General features: G+C 38.6%; 1 protein-coding gene across 5 annotated transcripts in view; it reads left to right on the top strand.

The window, feature by feature from the left end:
- LRRC4C (leucine rich repeat containing 4C) overlaps window positions 1-23,540 on the top strand; it is a 1,206,407-nt gene that overhangs the window by 1,016,755 nt on the left and 166,112 nt on the right. For all 5 annotated transcript variants that reach the window (XM_032357772.1, XM_032357770.1, XM_032357771.1 and 2 more), the window contains one exon: window positions 2,361-2,458. The gene's annotated coding sequence lies outside the window, so the exon portion shown is untranslated. The remainder of the gene's footprint in view (window positions 1-2,360; window positions 2,459-23,540) is intronic.

The raw sequence follows: 23,540 nt of genomic DNA, 5'->3' as shown, positions 1-23,540 counted from the left end.
ATGAATACCTTGTCTCTTACTTCTTTCAACTAAGCATTGTGAAATTTGAACTAATTAGTTAGTGAAGCCTCTTCCAGCTCCTCATTCTACGAGTCTATATGATTCTCTCTGGTCTGATCAACAAACCCTCTGGCCAGTTGTTCTCTTCACAACCACCCACCACAATGCTTTTTTACACCCAGTGCTTCTGCCCCTGCAGGCAGCCCTACCTAGCTCAGATCCCTGTACAAAGATGGGTCCATAGTAAGCATCCTGCTATCAACACATTTTTTTTGAAACATGCTAAGTATCAGGCAGAGAACTCAAGCTAAAAGATGGAAAAAGCAACATTTTGTTCCCCTGAACATAAAAATGAAATACAAACATCATAGTCCTGGAAAGAAATCAGAGAAGGCCTCCTTATATCAAAATTATATTAACCAGTGCATTCAGAGGCTCACATAAATACAGACAGGAGAGGACCTATTGAGATGGAATATTTACTGGCACAGGTATAGCCAACAAGCTTTACAGTGTTAGGATATATGGGATGGTAAGGAGGAGGATTGTTCTAGTCTCACACAGACCTGCTAACTATGCCTCCTATTCTTTCTGTACAATTGGCTCATGCCTCGGTTTCTTCATCTATAAAGTAAGGATCATTGGGGCACCTGGGTTAAGCCTCTGCCTTCAGCTCAGGTTATGATCTCAGGGTCCTGGGATCGAGCCCCGCATCGGGCTCTCTGCTCAGCAGGGAGCCTGCTTCCTCCTCTCTCTCTGCCTGCTTCTCTGCCTACTTGTGATCTGTCTGTCAAATAAATAAATAAAATCCTTAAAAAAATAAAATAAAATAAGGATCATTAGTTCAAAATTTTCATAGGGTCATTGTGAGGCTTAATCTGTAAAATAATGTAGATAGTTTATCCCAGTGTTGGACATATGGTGCAGGTTTAAATGAGTCTCCACTATTCTAATAACAACAACAACAAAAAATTTCATGTGTTAGTTTTTAAATTACCCTTGTAAGTAGTAATTTCAGCTACTGCTCAATTCCCAATTTTAGAAATTGTTTTGTTTTTGCAAGACAATGACATACAGAACACCAATTAGGTATGACTATTTCACTCAGAAATGTTTTCCCCCCTTGGCAGATACCTGAGGGGGGCAGGAGGGAGGGAGTCATGATATAATGCCAAATTATGTAAACTAGCTTACAAGTTGCCCACAGTTTTTCCAGTTTCTCCAGAATTCCAGATTCTTTTGCTCAACATTAGGATAGCAGAAAGATAGATAGACAGTGAATCACTGGTCATCAGGTGCCAAAGTATCATGAATACTGTGAGTCCGAAATCAGATTTACTCAGCTCTGTGAGATACACAATTGATTTTTTCAAATCAATAGGTGAACCTGAACTTAATTAACTACAGTCACCTTAGTATCATTTAACTACAAGTAACTAATTACCCAGCAGAGATTGAAACCAGTAATTAGGTCCATATGATAAATTTATAAAAATCCAAGCTTTTTCTAAGCATGGTAGTTCTACGACCGCAAATTCTTCCTAACCATTCTGCCTATATCAAACCACGTATTTAGAAGAAAAATATCACAAAATGTGAAAGATGGAAGGGGCCTCACATGCTATTTTGTACAAAGCCAATTTTGTACAAAACTTTGTACAAAGTTTTTACATGGAGAGATGAAAACCCAGTGAGGTTTGGACACTTGCCCAAACTGCCTGATTAATTATGGCAGGGTTATTAATTGAATCCATTTCCAGCTCTCAATCCAATGCCTTTATTTACTTATTTTCTTGTTGCTATATCTAACTGAGAAATCTGTAAGTTACAGTGGGTATTTTATAGTTCTCTATGTCCATCTGGCAATTAGATTTGAAACAAAGTGATCATTGTCTGTATAATTTTGAACTCATGACAAAAGGACGAGGTAAGAACAAGAAGTCCCTCAAATGTATGTTCAAAATGTTATCTATAGATAAAAATATTTTCCAATGAAATACATATGGCACATTTTAATGAAATAATTCAGTGAACATTGACAAAAGAAAGACTAGCAAATCTAGGATAGATACACCAAAGCAATTGTATGTGTGTGTGTGTGTGTGTGTGTATACATATGTGTTATATGTATGCAACTATATATATATATATAGTACATATGTGTTATATACATATATAGACCCATATAATCACCTATATATATATATATATATGTATATCTCTATTTATGTACTTATGTTAGATGAACACTGTATCCATTGATTCTCTTGGGTGAGGTAGGCAGGTGGGAATGTCTACCCTAAATTTGTTCTCATTTATATAGTATGATTTAAAAATATATTTGTGTTGTCTTACTCCAGGTGTAAAATAAACATCATCTGCTGAAATCCAGAACACTTCTTTAAATTCTTTGGGTTTTCTCAGGAAGATCAGGAACTGTCAGAGAAATTTTGATAAGGTAAGTTCCAAGCACTACTAATCTGTTCTCTTGGAGTTTCCATTCTAGCTGCCTATGTTCAGAACAAAGTGAGGTTTAGTACGTCAGAAAGAATAGGCAAATGGAAAGGTAGGTGCCATTTTTATTAATGATGTAGTTAGTATGTAAGGATGCTGTTTCAGTGTACGGCTAAAATAGGCTTCCTAGCATTGAACCCCAGACTTGAGTAGATTCACCCATCCAGACATGGACACCCATCTGACATGGACATGGCAGATACATGGGAGCCTGACTATAAAATTTCCAGTGTGGAGTAGCTAACTCAAATGTATCTGTGAACAGCCTGCTTTAAAGATAAAGGTGAAGAGAATAGGTTAAACTGTAACTGACAAAAGGTCTTGCTCCCGAGTTCACTAATCAAATAAACAAATCTAATGACCAAGGAGAAGAGAGAGTAAATGGAGTAAAAGAATCCAGGAGAAATACTATGGTGGAGTTTTCTTCAGATGAAAAAAAAAAAAATGAAATAGGGAATAAATATTCTTCCTTCATATCACTGTGTAGGAGTGACCTGCAAAAAAGAAGGGCCCTTAGAGATTGCATCAGGACTTTCTTAACCTAGTAGCACAGTAAAAAAATTTCTCCTGGGTGAGGGAGTCAATCCCAGCACCATGATTTCTCCTGCTTTAAGGAGCTAGCCAGATTCAAGGCAGAATTGCTGCCAACTGTCTGTGAGCAGTCATTTCTTTTCAGAATCTCAATGGGCATTTGTCTGTATTGTTACAAAGCAGATGACTCTATGGTAGACCACTGGCATTTATGGTTTTAGCTACTAAAGTAAAGCTCACTAGATAATTTTTAACCTTTCGGGCATACTATTAAACTATTCTGTAAAGAAGTTGTGGAGGGAACAGTTTATGAGGTAGTAAGTGAGCTTTGGTAGCTCCTCAGTGTACTTGGTTAAATGGGAATTTGTAATTGTAATTTAATAAATCATCAGTGTTACTTGGATTTATGTGTTGGTAAATGTATTGGTAAAAATAAAACCAAGGAAAGGGAACTTGCAGAAAGGATAGAAAAGGATTTGCAAGCATGAATGTAAGAGTAAAATGATATACCTGGTACAGAACCAAGAACAAAACCAACCATTTACAAGCAGTCTTGGTGGCAGGACCCATTCAATATTTTCAACTGAATGATACCTCTAGAATGAAGGAATGCTATGCCATTTCTTTTATATTTGTGTTTCTTCGGTTGGGATTCTAGGTCTTGCAAGAATAAGTTCACTTTAATTTTGGTCACTTGATTTGGTCCACTTTTGGTGATATTACCTCCCCTTACCTATACCAGCTAAGGATTAGCAAAGGAAAAAAATAAAACAGATTAGGACAACTTTGTCTCTTATAATGGAAGGACAGTCATCGGGATTTACCAATACACCATGAAATACTTATCTTGAGGAAGAATTAATCCTCAAAAATGAAATAGGATATCACCATGAAGGAGGGGTTTATGTTTGATATTATTTAATACCACCTCCTGGCATAGATGGTATATCACCTGTTAACATGAGTAAACTACAAAAATGTATGGACTGCACTGCCATTTAGAAAGTTGATTATTAATGGGGTACCTAGGTGGCTCAGTGGGTTGGGCACCCAGCTCTTGGTTTTGGTGCTGGTTGTTATCTTGAGGTCATAGGATCAAGCTCCAAGCCAGCCCCTACACTCAGTGGGAAGGCTGGTTGAGATTCTCTCTCCCCTCCACCCTCTCTGTCCCTCTCACTCTAAAATGAATAAATGAATCTTCTTTTAATATTATTTGGTTATACCACATCTTCTTGATCCATTCATCTGTTGATGGACATCTAGGTTCTTTCCATAGTTTGGCTATTGTGGACATTGCTGCAAGCAGAGAAAGACAACTATCATATGATCTCCCTGATATGAGGAAGTGGTGATGCAACATGGGGGCTTAAGTGGGTAGGAGAAGAATAAATGAAACAAGATGGGATTGGGAGGGAGACAAACCATAAGTGACTCTTAATCTCACAAAACAAACTGAGGGTTGCTGGGGGGGAGGGGGTTTGGGAGAAGGGGGTGGGATTATGGACATTGGGGAGGGTATGTGCTTTGGTGAGTGCTGTGAAGTGTGTAAACCTGGTGATTCACAGACCTGTACCCCTGGGGATAAAAATATATGTTTATAAAAAATAAAAAAATTTAAATAAAAAAAAATATTCTTTGGTTATTAGCAAAGGCCTCTTGGATATATCCTTAAAGAATGTCAAAGGACTACTAAATTTGACACTCAAACTTATACTCCTGCAAGTTATTACATAAGATTAAAAGTAAGATTAAATCTATAAAAGCCCTGACCCCTTCTTCTATTCAGTTGAAAAGAAGGGACTGTCCTTTGTTACCAGACCTGTGCTCCTACATAGAGTGTGAACTTCGGATATTTAAAAGACGAGCCTGGTTTCTTGCATCCATTTCACTCAAGCGTGGAATGGGAGCCCTTTTAATTTAAAATATTCTACTAGCTACATTTAATCGATGAAACAAACAAAAACATTTCAGTGTTGTAATCTTGGCCAGTGGGTATCTAAATATGTGCTTGAACTAATGAAACCATGGAAGAGGAATGGGAAGGAAAATTTAGTCATTGAGAAGGTGATCTCAAGAAGAAACATGTAGAAAGGCCCAAGGACATTTCTGTGCCTAAAGATATGGCAGTCAAGAAGTATCACCACAAATGCACATATTGAGGAATTTGTTTGGCTTGTCCACTGTTGTCAGTGAGCTATGAAATGGATGGAAATGGGACAAGTATGAAATCTGGTTTTAGCCCTCAAATTTGGAGCTATGGCTTCCTTCTGCTGGGATGCCCATCCAGATACCCAGTTATAATTAGATCCTGGAGAATGTAAAACTCATTCAGTAAAACGACTAGTTCTCCAAACAAACAAAAATATTATGCTGAAAGAGAGAAGAGAAATAGTAAGAAAATAGACTGGGACTTCCCTGGAGAAGCCAAACCTCAAAGTCTTTCACAAGATTTAACAAGATTTTCACAACAATAAAGACCTTTAAAGAAGGAAAAAAATGGTCCTAGATCAGTGAAGTATTTGTTCCAGAAAGGGACAAGAGCAAATATTAAAATCTTCAGGGAAATCAGAAAATACAGCCACTCCATTGATTAATTATCATAGCTCTTCCCTTTCTGTTCTGCATAAACACTGGCATAGAGATTTTTGTTCCGCTTGGAATTTTTTAACTTAATATGAACTAGCCCTATCAGGAGTTAATTTTATTTCTCACTTCTTGCTAATAGAAAGAGTGAGAATTATCGTCTTCTATAAGATGGTTAAATGGATGGTGCAACAGACTGTAATGAGGAAAGTTTCAAATAGCCTTGTCAGGCCTGTGATTCATACACAAAAAGTACACATCTATGTGGTTAAGTTGCAGTGACTGTTACTTTATGATTGACATTTTTATTTGGGAACAAATAGAGTTCCACTTATTCCTGGAAACATATCTATAAATTAGATCCCCCAGTGCCTAAAATGAGATACGTAATTTCAAGTGAAACAATATTATTGCCTCAATCTAAAGAGAACTAAAAGGATATTTGCTATTATCACATCCATGGGAATTTTTTGATAAAAAAAATTTATAGCTTTTTCCAGTTTGGGTTGTCTCTAAAATGTGGTTGTATTGGTAGTGACTGAAATCGTTATTAGATCTGATTCATAGATTTCTTGGTAATAGAAAAAACATGCCCACATTCCCATGACTCAGGTCCTGGTTAACAAATCTTTACACCATAAATCTAAGGTAGCCACACTCAGGGAGATCTCAAGTCCCATGAGATGCCTCCTCTTTGGCCTTTAAATTAAAAACAGAATTAAAACACTCAGTAGTGGCAAGAGTGTAGAGAGAGAACATTTTTATAAAATGCTATTGAGAGAGTAACTTGGTATAACCCTTGCAGGGACCAATATGGCATGTTATCAAAAGTCTTTAAAAGTCAGGCTGCCCCTGACCTAACATTTCTTTTTCTAAGATTTATCTTAAAGAAATTAGTGGACAAATGAATGAAGACATTGTACATGCATAATCATTGCAGCACGGCAAATATCAGAAACAACCTATATATCTGGCAATAAAGGATTTGTAATGATATAATAAGGCACCACATAATCATCAGTGGTGATGCCATTGCTCTGAATGTATAGACATGGAAATATAGCCACAGTATATTGTTAATTTAGAAAATCTGATTATATGAAATTCTGTGATACCAGCAATTTATATATTATACATTTGTATGTGTAGAAAAGATCTGAGTCATGAGATTATGGCTTATTCTCTTTGTATATCCTATTTCTCTAAAGAAGAAATAAATAGACCTGTAAAACAAATTGAGAGAATAAAATAAATTGCAAAGGGAAAAGATTTTCAAAGGATAGGAAATGATACTTTCCTGCCATTAAAAGACAGGTGCACAACACTATCTTTTTATGATCCACGTTGTTTTCCCACCAGAATGAGGCTTGAGCAGGGAGTGGATCTGTGGACCTACCACGTTTTCCCAGGAATGGGGCTGAGCCATGACTCCTGGTGTCCTGGTCTCTAACAGTGATAATCTCATCCCCTGTTGTTATAAGAGCAGTGACCTCTAGTAATATGCTAAAAAGCAAGGGGGAAAGGGCTCAAAACTAATATCAACTACACCAGCTGATCATTTACAAATATGACTATGCAAGAAGAATGTAAGGTATAATTCCCAGAGCCAGGGATTAAGAAGAGACTTTGAAGATGGTTGAAAGGTGAAAGCACTACGACACTATAATCATGCTGCTCAGCAACAGAGTAAAGCCAAGATCACCACTGTGGTGCTAGGTGTTTGGGGCTCAATGAAAGGAGGGCATGATTGACAGAGGGACTGCAGGGACAGACTCACAATTCTGCAGGGCTTTAAAGTGCTGAAGGAAATGTTCGAGGAGGGTTTAGCCCTTGTGTAACTGATGTCAAATCTATGGAAGCAACAAAATGCTCAAGTAAATGCCCTTCAGGCTAAGACCCACCTCTTTCATCCAAGTTATTGACCCTACTCCTTCTCCTGGGATATTGGAACGACCACCACCGCAAATTCATGGAACAGTTAGTATCCCTGAGGTGAGCAATTAGTCCTTTGTACCTAAGGCTAAGACACGAACAGCCCAGTTAGCTATAGGGTTCCCTGGAAATTGTTTTCCTCCTAGCATTCTTGGATGGATCTGTGTAGGTGCCACGAAAGGTTGGGAATCCCTCGAAGAGGTTTTGAATGGTTCTGTTCTGGAGGAATCTGTTTACCCCAGTCTACTTATGTTACCACCATGATAAAAAAAAATGGCAGGTGAAAGTAATGGAGGAAGGACTTTCTGTGCATATAATTGGGACATAAGCCTCTTTGTCCCAATTATTTCAATGAGTCTTCACAACACCCTCTCTACCTTCCTTCAAAGGTAAAGAGAAGTTAAATAACTTGCTCCTCAAGGTCATTCAAATAGAAAGGAGATAGGTGTGGGATTAAAATCCAGGCTGTATGATTCCAATTGTAACCATTGGCATACCTTCCGACTCTTGTAGAACACGTTATAATGTTTATGTACGGTGACTGTTTAAAGTAATAGTAATCATTTGAAAAAACTGACATCAGACGTAACCAAGCAAGAGGTACACGGGATTCAGAATTTTGATTTTTCTGATCTTCTTATAACGAAAGAGAGCAGTTGGTGAATTAGAACCCCATGGTTCTTCCTTAGTTTTCTTTTTTCACACAGCCATGATAAATAGCAAGATACGAATGAACTCCAAAGCTCTGGGAAGGGAAAGACCTCTGAAAGAATCTGATGTTGTATTGCAGTGGTGTACCCAAAGGGGGAAAAGCATGTTCTTAAGTATGCTGTATTTGGTAAGTGGTAACCATTTGGAAAACAGAGGTGAAATGAAAATTACCTGCTAAGTCTCAGCCATTCCACAGCACATTTCAGCTGAGAATGCTTAAAAATAAAATACCCGAGAAGGCAAGCTATTTGCAGTTCTATTTGTACGTGATCTTATTTTCCCCATGTACGAGGAGAATGTTCCTTCAAGGTTGTCACTGTCATCATGGAGCGCTCACTCACTCATCCAATAAATGTTTCTGGAACATGAACTTCATGCTGGGGAACTGAGCACGGGTTACTCAGGTGAGTCAGTGTTCTCTTCTGTGGAGGGAAGCAAGGACAGACCCCAGGATCTTAATATCTTAATAGTATATGGTAGCGAGGAGAGGAACAGATGCACATTAACATAAAGATATATACGCTTGCCCACATACACGCATATGCTATCTTGCCACACTGCGGGAGGGAAATATCAATCACACTGAAGATATTAACAGAATGTCTGGGTGGCTTCCACCTCGATCGCAGAAGATTTCATGGATGAGTTGAGTTTTCAAAAGTTTGGGGGAAAAAAATGACAGAATAAAGTATTGTGGCACAGAATGTGGAGGCATTTTCTGTCTTGGCAGAGATCATTTCACAGAGAATCTGAGGAGTCCTCAGTATCGTGAAGGAATATAATTTGAATTAGAAAGAGCTCAGGTGAAACACCCAGGCAGGGATCAAATATCAGAACTGATATGTATGTTTTCCGGCATATGTCTAAGTGGAGTCTTAGAAACAAAATACCCTCTCCAGGTCCTTCCTTTGGAATCTAAAGTCTTTGTATATGAGATGACATGCAATTATTATACCGAATTCTAATAAATACAAATAAAACCCAAGTCCTTTTTAAAGGCTTGAGCTGTAGATCAAGTGGGGTTAAAGCGTCTGATTTGCCAATTACTTTTCGAACTTGAAAAAGTTGTTTTCTTCCCTTGCTTTCAGGTCCTTTAGGGAAGGAAGGCTACTGCGAGTGAATGCAGGCACAGATCTTAGCCCTCTGTCTGGCACATAGTACTTGCTCTGTAAATATCAGCTAGGCTTTTATCAGTAATACCTCTTTACGATTTTATTAAGAATATAACATGAAAATCTTGTGCGTACTGACGGATGCGCTGTCTTACACAATTTAGTTTTGCTTCGGTAAAACAAGTGCTTTGAGACATCGCCAATATCCTAGAAATTGTGGCAAACGATGTCGCACAGTGATGAATAGGGTAGAGTCCTCCCTGCCACGGAATCTGAGTGTACTTAGGCTTCATCTGCAACAAACCACAATGACTAACTGGAGGTCCTTATTTGTTTTATTTGTTTTTTATTTACCTATTAATTCCTAAGAAATTCAGGGATCTCTATAAAATATTTTGGTCATCAGAAAACTTTTAAAATGCCTCTAGCACAATGTACTACCGAAACATTTTTGCATTTAAAAAATGTTTCATGTTAATAAAAAAAAAATACTCTAAAAAAAAAAATGTTGCAGTTAACTAAGTAATTTTACCTTCGTTCATGTATGATCGTCACAGTAGGCTTCCATGAGGTGAGCCCAGGGCTGGAGGGGATGAGTGGCGGGGTGACAAGAGTTTTGGAGGAAACCGATAATTTAAGGACATACATGACTTGCCGATGCTAACAGGAGAAGTGAGCAAGGAGGAAATTCTTCTGTACTAGGTTGCCTCTGTATAGAAGGAAGGAATCCTCTTGTTTTTCTTCAGAGCCTATGTGGGACCAGCTTCAAGGAAGCCTATGAGTTGATAGCACATGCCCATGAAATTTTCACCTTTTTCAACCACCCTTTCCCTTATCTGGTTAAATATCATTCCCTGCCACTTCTGGGTTGCTATACAACCATTAAGATCATCCCTCTGCTCCTGTGCTTTCTTCCCTCTTCAGACAAAACTATTGTGTCCAGCAATGATAATAATTGGGATAAAAGGTGCCGTCTCCCTACAACAGGATATTATTTGATAATAAAAAGGAATGAGTACTAGGACATCCTCTGACATGGATGAACCTTGAAAACATTTGGCTTGATGAAAGAAACCAGACACAAAAGAACTACATACGGTATGATTCCATTTATACGAAATGTTGAATATGGTATGGATACAGTTCCATATCAGTTTGAATACAGCATAAGTAAATTGCTAGAGACAGAAAGTAGATTAGTGGTTGTCTACGGCAGGGTGGAGAGAATGAGGAATGACCACTGATTGGGTAGAGAGATTCTTTTTGAGGTGACAGAATGTTCTAAAATAAGACTGTGGTATTGATTTATATGTTCAGAAGAGTGAATTGCATGGAATGTGGCTTATATCTCAATACAGCAGTTGAACAAATAACCATCACGGGAATGCTCAAAATTATTATAACCGTGTCATGTTTGCATAGGGCAAATATTTTATATACATTAATTTGGCATATCTAGTGAACCTTCAAAACTGCATTCTAAGCCTGCTTCTATTTTATTTCCATTTTTTTAAAAAAAATGAGCAAACTGAGAGAGAAAGTTAATCTCCCAAGATCCCACAGCAAGTAAATGACAAGAGTTAGGATTTAAGCTTGGGAAGTCTAGCTTCAGAATTCTGCTCTCTTAATGCCTTTGCTATTCAGGTGCTACTGACAGCCTTCCTGTACCCTTACATCTTACGTTCTGGGCACCTGGAAGCAGTGACTGTGCCCTGATTTCTCCTTTGCATGTATTTGCCTGTTTTCTTCCTTCCCTTTCATTTTTCCCCGTAAGTGAGGTATAAATGGCATACAATAGACTGAACCTTTAAAACTGTACAGTTTCACAACTTTGACATCTATAATATTGTGAAACCATCACACATCAAGGTAATCCATATGATCAGGACAATAAACTATGTGTCATCCCCAAATGTCTCTTCATGCTCCCACATCCCACTTCTGGTCTGACGCTTCTCCCTCTACTTGTTCCCAAGCCACTGCTGATCATTTTCTGCCATTTACAGATCTGGAGTCAGACAGTATATGTTCTTTTGTTCAGATTCTTTCCCACAGTCTATTCTCAGACTTCCATGTTATTGTGTGCCTAAAATTCTGTTTGTTTTCATTGCTGAATAGTACTCCATACATGGGAATGCCACAGTTCGCTCTTATTCAGGCATTGGTGTACCATTGGATTATTTCCATGTTTTAGCTATTGCAGATGAAAATCTATGAGCACTGGTATAAAAATCTTGGTAGGGACATAGCTTTTTATTTATTTTGCATTAATATCTAGGAGTAGAATGGCTGGATCATATGGTAAGCCAAACTCTTCCAAATTGGTTGTAACATTTCACATTCCTACTCGATTCCTGTCGAGTCCCTCCACATTCTTGCCAACACTTTTTGATCTTAGTCATTCTAGTAAGTGTGTAGTGGTATCTCATGGTGGTTACAAGATGGTTACAAGGTGATTACAATCACTAATGATGTTGAATATCTTTTCAATGTGTTTATTTGCCATTTATATGGCTTATAACTTATTTACCATCTTCCTTGTATGAGTTGTCTGCCTTCTTACTACTAAGTTTGGTGAGCCCTTTATGTATGCTGCTTATGAGTCTTTTATGAGATACATGGTTTGCAAATATTTTCTTCCATTCTGAAGCTTAACAGTATTTTCCTTCTCTTAACAGTATTTCCTTCTCTTAACAGTATTTTCCCAAGAGTTGAAGCTTTTAATTTTGGTGAAGTCCAATTTATTTTTTTTTCTTTTATAGATTATGCATTTGGTATCATATCTATAATATTTTCACCAAACCCAAGATCAAAAATATTTTTCTACCATGTTTTCTCCTATAAGTTTCATAATTTCACATTTGATAATTAGGTCCGTGGTCCATTTTGATTTAATGTTTATATATGGCGTGTGGTATAGCTTTATATATGGACATCTAGTTTTTCCAGGACTTTTTGTTGAAAAAACTATCCTTTCTCCACTGAATTATTTTTGTGTCTTTGTCAAAAATCATATATATGTATGTGTGTGTGTGTGCTTGCACGCACGTGTGTGTATGCATATTGATTCCTTTCTCATAATCTTTGCTTATCAAAATCCCAGTTATCCTTCAAAGTCAAGTTTAGATGCCTCACACTCTAGAAAACCACCCCAAATTGTCCTACTTGTTATGCTTTGTATTCATGGTCAAGTAAAAAGAAAAAAATTTAAAAAAAAAACAGTCCTATATTAACAGTGATTATCTCCAGCTGTGGGATTTGAGATGATTTATATTTTGGCTAATATACTTTGTCAGCATTATCTGAATTTTCTACCCTCAGTGTTTATACTTCATAGAGAAAAAATAATTTGGTTTTATGTTTATAGCATATTCTTTGCCATATACTTTGCCATACACATAGATTTTGTTTTGTTTTGTTTTGAGTAAATAAAATCCAACCTAACTGTTGGCTATATATACACACACGAGGACACACACACACATTATATTGGCTCATGTAACAACAACAACATCTCAGAACCAAGTAACCTCAGGCATGGAAAGACCTAGATGCTCAGTAGCTAGTAGGTGGAACCTACCACTGCTGATCTCATGGCCCTACTCTCCTCACTGCTGGCCTTTTTCTCAGGCAGACTCTCCTCCACAGAAGTCCCCAGACCACTACAGGCTTCCATGACTTTGGCAATTTGGGGGATGGAGGGGATTCCCTATTGTCCTCGTAAAACGTTTTGGGGTTCACTTGCCTTGTTACATGCCCTCCTCTCACTACCAATTGTGTTGACTGATTGTTCAAGTTATTTCTCACTGCGTAATCATTTGAGGTGCTCAGTCCTACCTGAGTGTCTAAGGGTTATGTCTGGAAAAGATAAACTGAGACACTCTATGAAAAGAATAGCTAAAACATAGAAAAATATCCAAAATAACCAGTGTGTACTACTTTCCCTTTCTTATATCATCCAAACAATCTGGTACATAGACATCACCTAAATCTGAGAAATTTGGAATGGAGATTATTCAAGTTCACTGTCACAGTTTTCTATGGCTGCTGTTACAAATTACCATCATCTCAGTGGCTTAAAACAACACAAATCTATTGTCTTTCGGATCTGGAGGGGATAAAAATGAAGGTGTTGGCGGAGTTGCCTTTCTTTTGGAGGCTGTCATGGAGAGTCTGTTTCCTTGCCCTCTCCAGCTTCCAGGGGCTGTGATCTACAGTCTCTTTCTCCATCTTCAAATATCCTCAGAGCCAGTGGTGTGGCATCTGTAAATTGTTCTCTCTGTGGCTCTGACCCTTCTGCCTCACTCTCACTAGAATCCTTGTGATCACATTGGGTCCACTTCAGCAATCCAGGATATTTCCCTCATCTCAAAATCTAGACTCATTCACACCCATAAGGTCCCATTTGCTACATAGAGTGACAATGCCACAGGTTCTGGGGATGAGTATATGGGCATACTTGGAGGATCGTAATTCAGTCAAACATAGTCACAGGACATTAGGTGGTAATGATGAGTGTTTAAACCCTGTTTCCCAACTGGAAGATCGGTGTCTTTTCTAATTTATCACAATTGCATCACGTAACAGTGGTTGTATATAAACTCGTCTAGATTTCAAATTCTGTGACATCAGGGAATTTCATCCACCATAGAAAACAAGTATGTGTGAGTTGGGGGGGGTGCTTTTTTTCTAAGACAAAGGTATAGGTGGAGAAAAAAGCTCAATTTTACTTGTAACTTGGATCATTTCACACTGACAGTTGCCTCCTTGGCCCTCCCTCCTGATTAATAAAGCAATGATGTAGATTTGTTTGCACCTCCTTTATTTGATTAATTCTGTTTCTAGCAGAAGAATAGCATTCCATCAGTAGGCAAATCACTTAATAGTTTTCAAACAACTATAATTCTTTCTCAGCTGTTCGTACATGTGTGAAGAGAAGCAGAGAACTAAGGCTGTTGTACGGATAATTTAAACAGTAAACCTCTTTTGGCTCAATCTGATTATTTCAACATGCATCTGGATATAACCTTAATTGTTTTCTCTCTAGCATATTTTAGTGTACTTCCATTGCCTTTATATAAGCCACTTATTTCGTCTGTGTCTTAAATTCAACTTAACAAACGTCACTTAATGAGCAACCACTATATGACCAAAACTGTGCTCTCATCTATGGTGGCTCAAAATACAGAAAACAAAGAATCTCATTCTCTGGGAGTCTTCAGCCCCAACCGGAGAGGTGACACAACTACACCAATAACTGTACAATACGGCAGCTTGTCAAGGTCGTGATTGGGACAGAAAAATGATGATGGAAGTATCTAGAGGGAGAGAGATCTGTCAGTTTGGAAGGATTAGGGGAAACTTCTGGTGAGACTAGTATCCTGGAGGGTAGGGAAGAACTCGGAAGGCAGTAGTAGGATAGGAGAGTGTTGCCGCAGAAACACATGAAAAGCAAGGAAACCTAGGACTAATCTTGGGAGCCATAAATTCTCTGGTGATACTGGGGAATGGGAAAGTACAAGGAGGTCCCAAGAACTAAGAGTCTGAAAGGAACAGGTGATGCCCAGCATCTAAAGGTGTCTAATTTATTAATCCCAATATCCTAGTAGTTCTCAACAAGTTTGCTGTGAGCGGATGATTAGGCGGTGTGTGGAGATGCTTTATCTAAAGGAGGGTGGGAGCGCTGTGGGGGAGGGAGACGGGAGGGTGATACTGCCATCTAGTGGGTATAGGCTGGGGCTGCTGCTTAGTAACCTACAATGCCCAAGAGCATCCCTCAAAACAAAAGAATTCCCTGACCCCAAATGCCAACTGTGCCACAGATAAGAAACTCTGCAACCACCTTATGCAGTTGTAGTATTACTTTTCCTTATGGTACGGATGAGGAAATTGAGGGGTTTTGAGATTACAAATCCTGCCTGAGATCATTAAATAATAAATGGCCAAGGAAGAATAGGGCCACGTTAGAAGGCATGAGGAATGGGACTATGATTAAGGAGCGAATGAGATTCTCCAAATATGGGCAGGACAATCATGGGCGCCATAGTGAAATGACAAGGCAAGTAAAGTGCTAAGCAGGGCATCTGGCGCACAGTAGGCACTCAGTCATGTTCCGTGCTCCTCTGAATGAGAGCTGGTGCTTTCAGCGATGTGTCATCTGTGAGTGGGCTCTGCGGAATCCAGGACAGACCCGGGACTAAAGGTTGGTCTGGGACTAGGGCAGGTGTTCAGAGTCTGAACTGGAGAGAAAGCATGTGGAGTGTAGAGGAAAGGACACATGGAAAAAAAATGTTACCAACAGTGGTACTAGAGAGCCTGGGCAACCAATGAATGTGTTGCTATGTGTTTTGGGGGGCAAGAGGGTTATAAAGGTGAGTCTGGTTTTGAACATGAGAAATTCATTTTCCCCTCACTTCCAGGAAGTGAAGAGCTGCCATGTTAGGAATTACTACACTTCCTTAAAACAGACAAATTGAGGAGTGCCTGGGTGGCTCAGTGGGTTAAGCCTCTGCCTTTGGCTCAGGTCATGATCTTAAGGTCCTGGGATTGAGCCCCGCATTGGGCTCTCTGCTCAGTGGGGAGCCTGCTTCCCCCCCTCTCTCTGCCTGCCTCTCTGACTACTTCTGATCTCTCTCTCTCTGTCAAATAAATAAATAAAATCTTTAAAAAAAAAAAAACAGACAAACCGAGACACAGAAAGGTAAAGCAATTAGTTCAAGGTCACACCACATTTTAAGATTTCTTTAGAAACTTACAGAGAAAGGGAATCTGACCTTTTTGAAGATACAATAACTAAATCTTTATAGGAAAGATAAGGACAAAATGACATTTTCTTTAATAATGCTTCCAAAAACAGGTTTAACATTTATTTTGCTACATACCTGTATAGATGAAAGTTACTTTAACCTCTAGCCAGGCTTTCTGGCTGAATGAGATATGTCGAGGTATCAACGAAGAGTTTCCAAAAAGCATGGAGTGAGATTCTACTTTCTTTGTCACATTTGCTGCATTATTAAGAGAAAGCCAAGAAAAATAACCTAGATGGCGAGGTAACAACATGTGGAAGAGAAGAGAAAACCAGTGGTAGCTGAAGCCTTGGGAAATTTATGAATGGAAGAAAGTACCACTAATTTTAAATGAGTACCTGTTAGATGCCAGCAACTGTGCTAACTATTCATGGGCACTATTTTATTTTAATCTTCATAACTGTGTAGGATACGTATGACCACTGATAGATGAGATCTTTGAGGCTTAGAGAGGCTTAATGATTTACCTAAGGTCACATACCTAGGAAGCAGTGGAACCAATATTCAAACCTCAAGTGTTGAACTCAAGTGCCCAAGATTTTACCCATATTATAAACGTATGGCTAGAAATTAGAAACATAAATTCTTCCCTGTTTTGTATAAAGAAGATTGGATGCGTAGTTGTCATTCAATGAAGCTATACCCCAGGACACTGACAGAATGGCTGGTAGAGAAGCAGCATGCCTCCTTCCCAAATCCCTACCTTTACTCCCTCCTTATCAATGCTGTACAGTGGCTTCCTGATCTCAATCTTACCATTTTGGCACTTCTACCAAAAATTTGAATTCAGCATCTTCACTGTGCATTCTATTAGTAGAGGATACAGCCATGAACAAAAAAGGCAAGGTTTCCAATCCCAGGAACAACACGTTCCAGCAGAGATAAGCAACTCCACGGATTTTTTTTTTTTTTAAAGGCAGTCACATAAATGTTCTGCACAAAATTAAAACTATGGTGATGTGATAGAAAGACAATGGGTGGCTACTTCACCTGCTTGGGAGAAATGGCCTCTCTGAGGTCAAGATCAAGATCAGTGCCTGCCAAGAACAGAAAGGAAATGTTCTAAGCTGAGAGAACTAGGGCCAAGACACTATCATTGGCACAGAAAGGAGCCCCGTGAAGATGGAGAAGCAGAGCAGCTAAGTGCTCTTAGAAGCTAAGAAGATGCTGTAAGATATGGTTGAAGAAAGGCTAAGAGAAGGAGGCTGGCAGGAGAAGTAAGATTGCCCAAGTCAATAGAAGGGATTTTAATTTTCTTCCCAGAATAATGAGATGCCCTTGGGAAAACCGTATGCCCTTTCACCCAGGGACTAATGTTCCCTGTTAGAGAAGATTTTAAAGATACCAAGAAAAACAAAGTTTACTTTGACTTGATCAGTTAATATTTCATATGAATAAGAGAGAAAGTGAGAGAACCCCCCCCCCAAACTCTTTCACTAGCTTCATTTATATCTGAAAGGAGAATTTTTGACACTTCAATCCATCAGTGGGTACCATTAATCTGCATATTGTGTTACAAGAAGCTGCCTTTCTTCTCAATTTTCCTTTTCTTTTTGTTCTCAGGAAATTAATTCATGTCATTTTCATTTGAAATCCTGTGGCATTTGACTGCACAGGCACTTAGAGGCACCTTTCTATGACTTGAAGCTTAGCGTAATGGCATTGCTTGTCAGCAGCATTGCTTTCCACCCAAAGAAGGGAATCTGGACTGTTGGGTCCCTCAGCCCCTAAAGGTACCTATAGATAATGGCTTGATACAGGACTGTATCAAGCTCTAAAAGATCCAACTTTGGTGAGTGATGCTGGCAATTTGGTTCTTAACATTTTTCCAGTATTATGTTTTGCTGTGAATGGAACATTTGAACAAGTGTTTATAAGATGTCATCAATTTCACCTCGGAAATTTTGCTTTCTAAAAAGGCTGTATTGGAAATTTTGGGAGCATTTTCTGCGGTTTCAGAGTCTGACACATTGATTTATTTTATGAAAGGTTGAATAATGTCAATCATCCTGTTCTGTTGATCTACACAAAAACACTTCTCCAGGCAGACATATTCCAAGAAGAGCATAAAATTTAAGAGTCCTAAGGGCGCTCAAAGGCCGTCTAGTGGGTCACAGACTTTAACACCTTTCACATCATGAATAGCAATAAATATACAGTGGCTTGAAAGAGTGTTTCCAGCTCTTTATTTTAACCAGATATGTACGATTCAAACATTACTAAATAAAAATTAGAAAGGAAATTATAGTTGTAAAAATATGGGACAGAAATAATCACAAATGGAAGGTGTTTGCTTTCAATTCAAAATATTAATAAGACAGACCCACTATGTTGCCTTTACGTGTCCCATTTTGCGATCGTGGGCCAGTGGAAGTCTAATCAAGGATAATGTGTGGAATTGCATATCCAGTTGAAGCCTGCATTATAGACCCACCCACCACCACAGCCTGCGTTCTGAGCCACTCCAGTGACTGTTTTAACTGGTAGTTCATTCTCTGCTTGGAGAGCTTTATTTTTAGGAAGTGTTTCATTATATTGCATGGAAGTTGTGGGTAGTCTCTTTATAGGATGTCACACATACACATGCACAAATAGTAAACAACAAGTTTGCACATTAATAAAATTTTGTAAACTCTAAACCTTGGCATTTCTTAAATTACTCTCCCCCTCTCTAATCCCAAAGCTGTTGCCTTTGTTTGAATCCCCATAACCTCCCATGGTTTCCAAATTGTTCTCCTAGGTCCAGTTGTTCTCCAATCATACTGCCCCTTGTGAGGTATTTTGAAAATCCCAAACTTGGGGCGCCTGGGTGGCTCAGTGGGTTAAAGTCTCTGCCTTTGGCTCAGGTCACGATCCCAGGGTCCCGGGATCAAGCCCCACATCGGGCTCTCTGCTCAGCAGGGAGCCTGCTTCCCTCTCTCTCTGCCTGCCTCTCGGTCTACTTGTGATCTCTGTCTGTCAAATAAATTAATAAAATCTTTATAAAAAAAAAAAAAGTCAGATGCTGAACGGACTGAGCCACCCAGGTGTCCCTTCCTCCTGTCTTTTTGAGAATACCCAGTCTAACAGGTATGAGATGGTATCTGATTGTGGTTTTACTTCACATTTCCCTGATGACTAGTGATATTAAGCATCTTTTCATGTACCTGTTGGCAATTTTATGTCTTCTTTGGAAAAGCATCTATTTAGGTCCTCTGCAATGTGGCATAACTGTTATCTTAGGGAAAACGTGAACTTCCACAAGATTTTTTGAACTTTTACCAAAATGCTTTTCAGGAAGATTGCCAACTGAAAGTTGTAGCAAGATGTCAAAAGTTCAATCAGTTACCAGTTACCCAGTGTTCAAGCAATATATTCAGTAAGACCACACTCCACAATGCATCTTACAGTAGTCACCTGTCACAGAGGGTACTTATTTTACATCGAATTTCCCCTCTAAAACTCATATAGTTGTTGCTGACTTCAGAAAAAAAATCTGTGTAGTGAATCCAAGGATTGCCAACCCCTCCCACTGTGAAAGTTGAGTCTGAGTGCTATTTCTTTAGAAGTGCTTATTTTTGGTGTTGGGGATGAGTTCACTCAAATGATAAAGGTATTTCCATTTTCCATGTAAATACAATAGGCTATTATTATTATTTTTCAAATCTGAAGCTTCTCCCAGTCATTTGCTTTCCTCAAAAATGCTATCTATGGGAGAAACCTGAACATTTAAAAAACAAATGCAGATTGTTTAACGTTATTTGCATCTCGTGCCTCTAAAGGAGCTGGAGGCCTGGCATCACAGATGTGCTAATGCATCTTCAATGTGAAGAGAACTGAATTTTGAAATCTGTGCACTTCATTTCCTGAAGACACAATAGTAATATGGCAGGGAAAACAAGGCTATCATATCTTGAATCCGCACTGCACGGCAAATGCTAAAGTAAAGTGACATTCTTTAGGAGTTGTTTAGTATCAAGTGCTGATTTCGCTAGATAAAATGCAGCTGTCTTCTCAAACTACACAACTGGATTCACACCATCTACTAATTCCTGGTGGAGTTTTAAAGATACCTTTATGGCCAATTTTCTTCTCCGTGCAAAGCATCCTAATTTAGACAGTACAAAAATACCACCACGTAGTTTCTATGCACAAATACCATCTCCCTTAGAAATATTTGATAAAAGAGACTGTGTTCTACAAGGGCTTGGGTCACCATTTAAAAAGTAATGTAATCGGGTCTAAATTGCATTAGGATCAGTTGCCAAATTGTCCTACAATTGTCTCCATCAGCTTTCTTCTTATTACTTTAAGTCATGCCTAGAATTTGTCATGTTGCCTAGTGGACCTGAGAACGGGAGGATTCTCTCTTAAGATGCTCCCTTCTACCACAGAGGTTCCCTTCCACGGATGTTCCCTTCCTTCCCAGAGCTCATTTGCAACGGATATCCTCCTAGAAGGAAAATTTTAAGATTGCTTCCAGAATCTGAACTCTTTTGATCTCTACTTGGCATCTGATAGTGTGACCACCTTTCCCATGGCTGAATACCTAATTTAGCTCATCTCAGCCCTGCTAATCTTGGGACCACAAATTGTTTTGTTTTTTTCTTAGAATGCACATTCTGTGCTCTCTAGCTGCAAAATGGCAATCCTGCCTCCATCAACTCTATGCTAACATTCATAAACTCTTCACACATTTAGATTTCCTGCTGGGAAGTCCTCTGGGATTGCCCCCACAGAGAGGTAACAACTACCTCCTCTATTCACCCAGCTCTTTATACTTACAGCTGGTAAAATTCTGCCCTTGTTGTATCATCATTGCTTGTAATTGGCATGCCTACTATCTACCTACTTTCCTCCCCACAGAAGATAGTTCATTCATTCACCAATCAAGAGGTAGTAAGAGGCCAAAAGGCCAGGCATGGTGCGAAATAACATGGGTACCAATAAATGTTAAAATAACCAGGTCTTCAGCAGATCAACTAGTAATGTATTTTTCCCATTCATCTGTAAGATTGTTTTTTTTTAATTTTTCCTACTTATTTCTAGTAGTTATTTCTAAGCAATAGTTACATATTTAAAATAGGATTCGTTTGTCCTATGCATTGCAGAGAGTTCTCCCATTGTTGTGGCTTCTTGTTGTACATATGGAACATATTTTCCCTTAATTATTTCTTCCATTTAACTTTCTCATCAGCATTTCTTTTTCAGAAGCTAGCTGGCACTAGAGATGGGGTGGCATGGGTAAGAAGAAAGGGCAGTGCCAAAGGGTCCACAGAGGAAACTGAGAGTGGTCTCCTAAAGTAATACAGTAAAGAGAATCGATCAGATGTTGAGCCATTTTTGAATTAGCATCAACAGATGTGGTTAGGGTAATGGGGGTAACAGAAGAGTTAGCGATAATTTTCATAATGCATGACACATAATAGGAGGTTAAGACTTATCTGTTTAAATAAATAAGTGACCCATTGAATGAGAATTCTTCTTTCCTCCAAGTCCCTGTAATTGTTAAGGAAATTCGTTATTTGTAAGAGATAGAAGTTCAGGTTCATTGCGTTGATCACCCTGATTCTTCACTCTCTTTTGTCATGTAACTTTAAAGTGGCCTCCCATGAAAGGTAGGATAACCTATCCCAATTCCTTGACAATAGGCTCAACCAAGTGATTTGCTTTAGCCAAGAGAAGTCAGCAAATTTGATTCATACAGAAACATGAAAATGTACTCATGCCTTTCTGCTTCCTCTCTTGGACTTCTACTATTGCCAAGAAATTTGCTTAGGCCAAGCTGACGAAGGGAGAGAGATATATGGAGTGGAGTGGAGTTGCCCCAGTGACCCTCGCTGAGTCTATTTTAGATCAGCTAACAGTGAACCCAGCCAAGATCGGAACAATTTAACCAATCTCTGACTGGCCTACAGACTCATGAGAAATAATAAATGATTTCTGACTTTAGCTACCAGGTCTGAGGATGATTAATTACACAGCATCAGCTAGCTGATACAAGTTAGAATTCTCCAATTAAATTATTTTATTAGTTTTTCTGTTTAGTAATTGCAGTAAGTTCTAACATTTTGTATACCATAGTGAAAAGAATATCCGGTAAGAGCCAAAAGACATATATGCTTCCATATGTCATAGACTTAGACATTTATTCATTCAACTGTGTGGATAATATTAGAAATACAAAAAAAAATGCTCTCATTAAATCAGTCTTGCTTCGGGGGGAGAGTACAGACATGAGCCAATCATTTCTGTCCAGTGCCATAAGTAATAATAGGAAGTATCTGTTACAACCAGGATCTCTGAAGCGAAATGACCTGAGTTAAAAACATTGCCTCCATCACTTCCTAGCTGGGTGCCCTTATTTAACCTCACCTCTACTTTCATTATCTATAAGATAGAATGGGAATGAATTATACCTACTTCATAAAATTGTTGAGAGAACTGCGTGAGTTGATATCTGTAACATACTTAGAACACACTTTGATCTTGACACTCATAAACTTATCATTACAGTTATTGCTTAAAAAAATTAAGTATGAAGACATTGAAAAACAAGACTAAATGGGGTGGGAACTGGTTGGCGGGTAGTCTTGTAGAAACAGAAACCTGCAAATCTACCTGGACTTGAGTATCTTCATCTGTATTTCAAGGAAGAAGACTAAATGACTATTAGGCTACCTTATAGTTGAAATACAACATTCTTATCTAGCATCACATTTTGTCTAGCATAACGCTTGTAGTAAGTTCCCACTAAATATGGCCTTTTATCAATAAAGTGGTTTTCAAAAGAAGTTGGTCTAAAGATGTTAATTCACATGTCATTATGTGTGACGATAGAGGCAAGCTTCCTAAGATTCTCACGGGATATTCTGGTCCTGTTTAGTAGAACTGGAAATGAAAAGGGACTATCTATTCCCAGAATTTGTAGCATAAAGACCCAAATCATAAGTATGTATTATGCTTGAATAGAGCAGCTTAAAGCCTGTTAAGTCAAATTAATAAACACAATAGACACATCCATATTTTCTCAGTGTTTAAGCAAAGTTACTGAATTCCTTCTATTTGCTTTTTTTTGTATTTCTGGTTACAAGATGCTGTCCTCTGCTGTTTGCTGAAGATTACACCAGGTAAAGTCACCAGCACACAGCGAAATAACATGATAGTTTTGTTTCACCAACTAAATGCCTACAAATCAGGAACGGAGAACAAACACAGAATTCTGTATGTCCTTAGACAAACCATGTTCCTCTTCTCCTGGGACATCTCATTTTGATGGCATTTGTCCTGTCCAAGCTTTTGGTCACTCAGATGGGCTACCTGGAACTGTGACAAAGTGACCGATCCCTCTGCTCATTGGGTAATTTTTTCC

The sequence above is a fragment of the Mustela erminea genome, chromosome 9 (assembly GCF_009829155.1).
Source record: "Mustela erminea isolate mMusErm1 chromosome 9, mMusErm1.Pri, whole genome shotgun sequence".
In the NCBI taxonomy this organism is placed as follows: domain Eukaryota; kingdom Metazoa; phylum Chordata; class Mammalia; order Carnivora; family Mustelidae; genus Mustela; species Mustela erminea.
The sequence above is the reverse complement of the archived record's forward strand: the minus strand, read 5'-3'. Positions and strand labels throughout refer to the sequence as shown.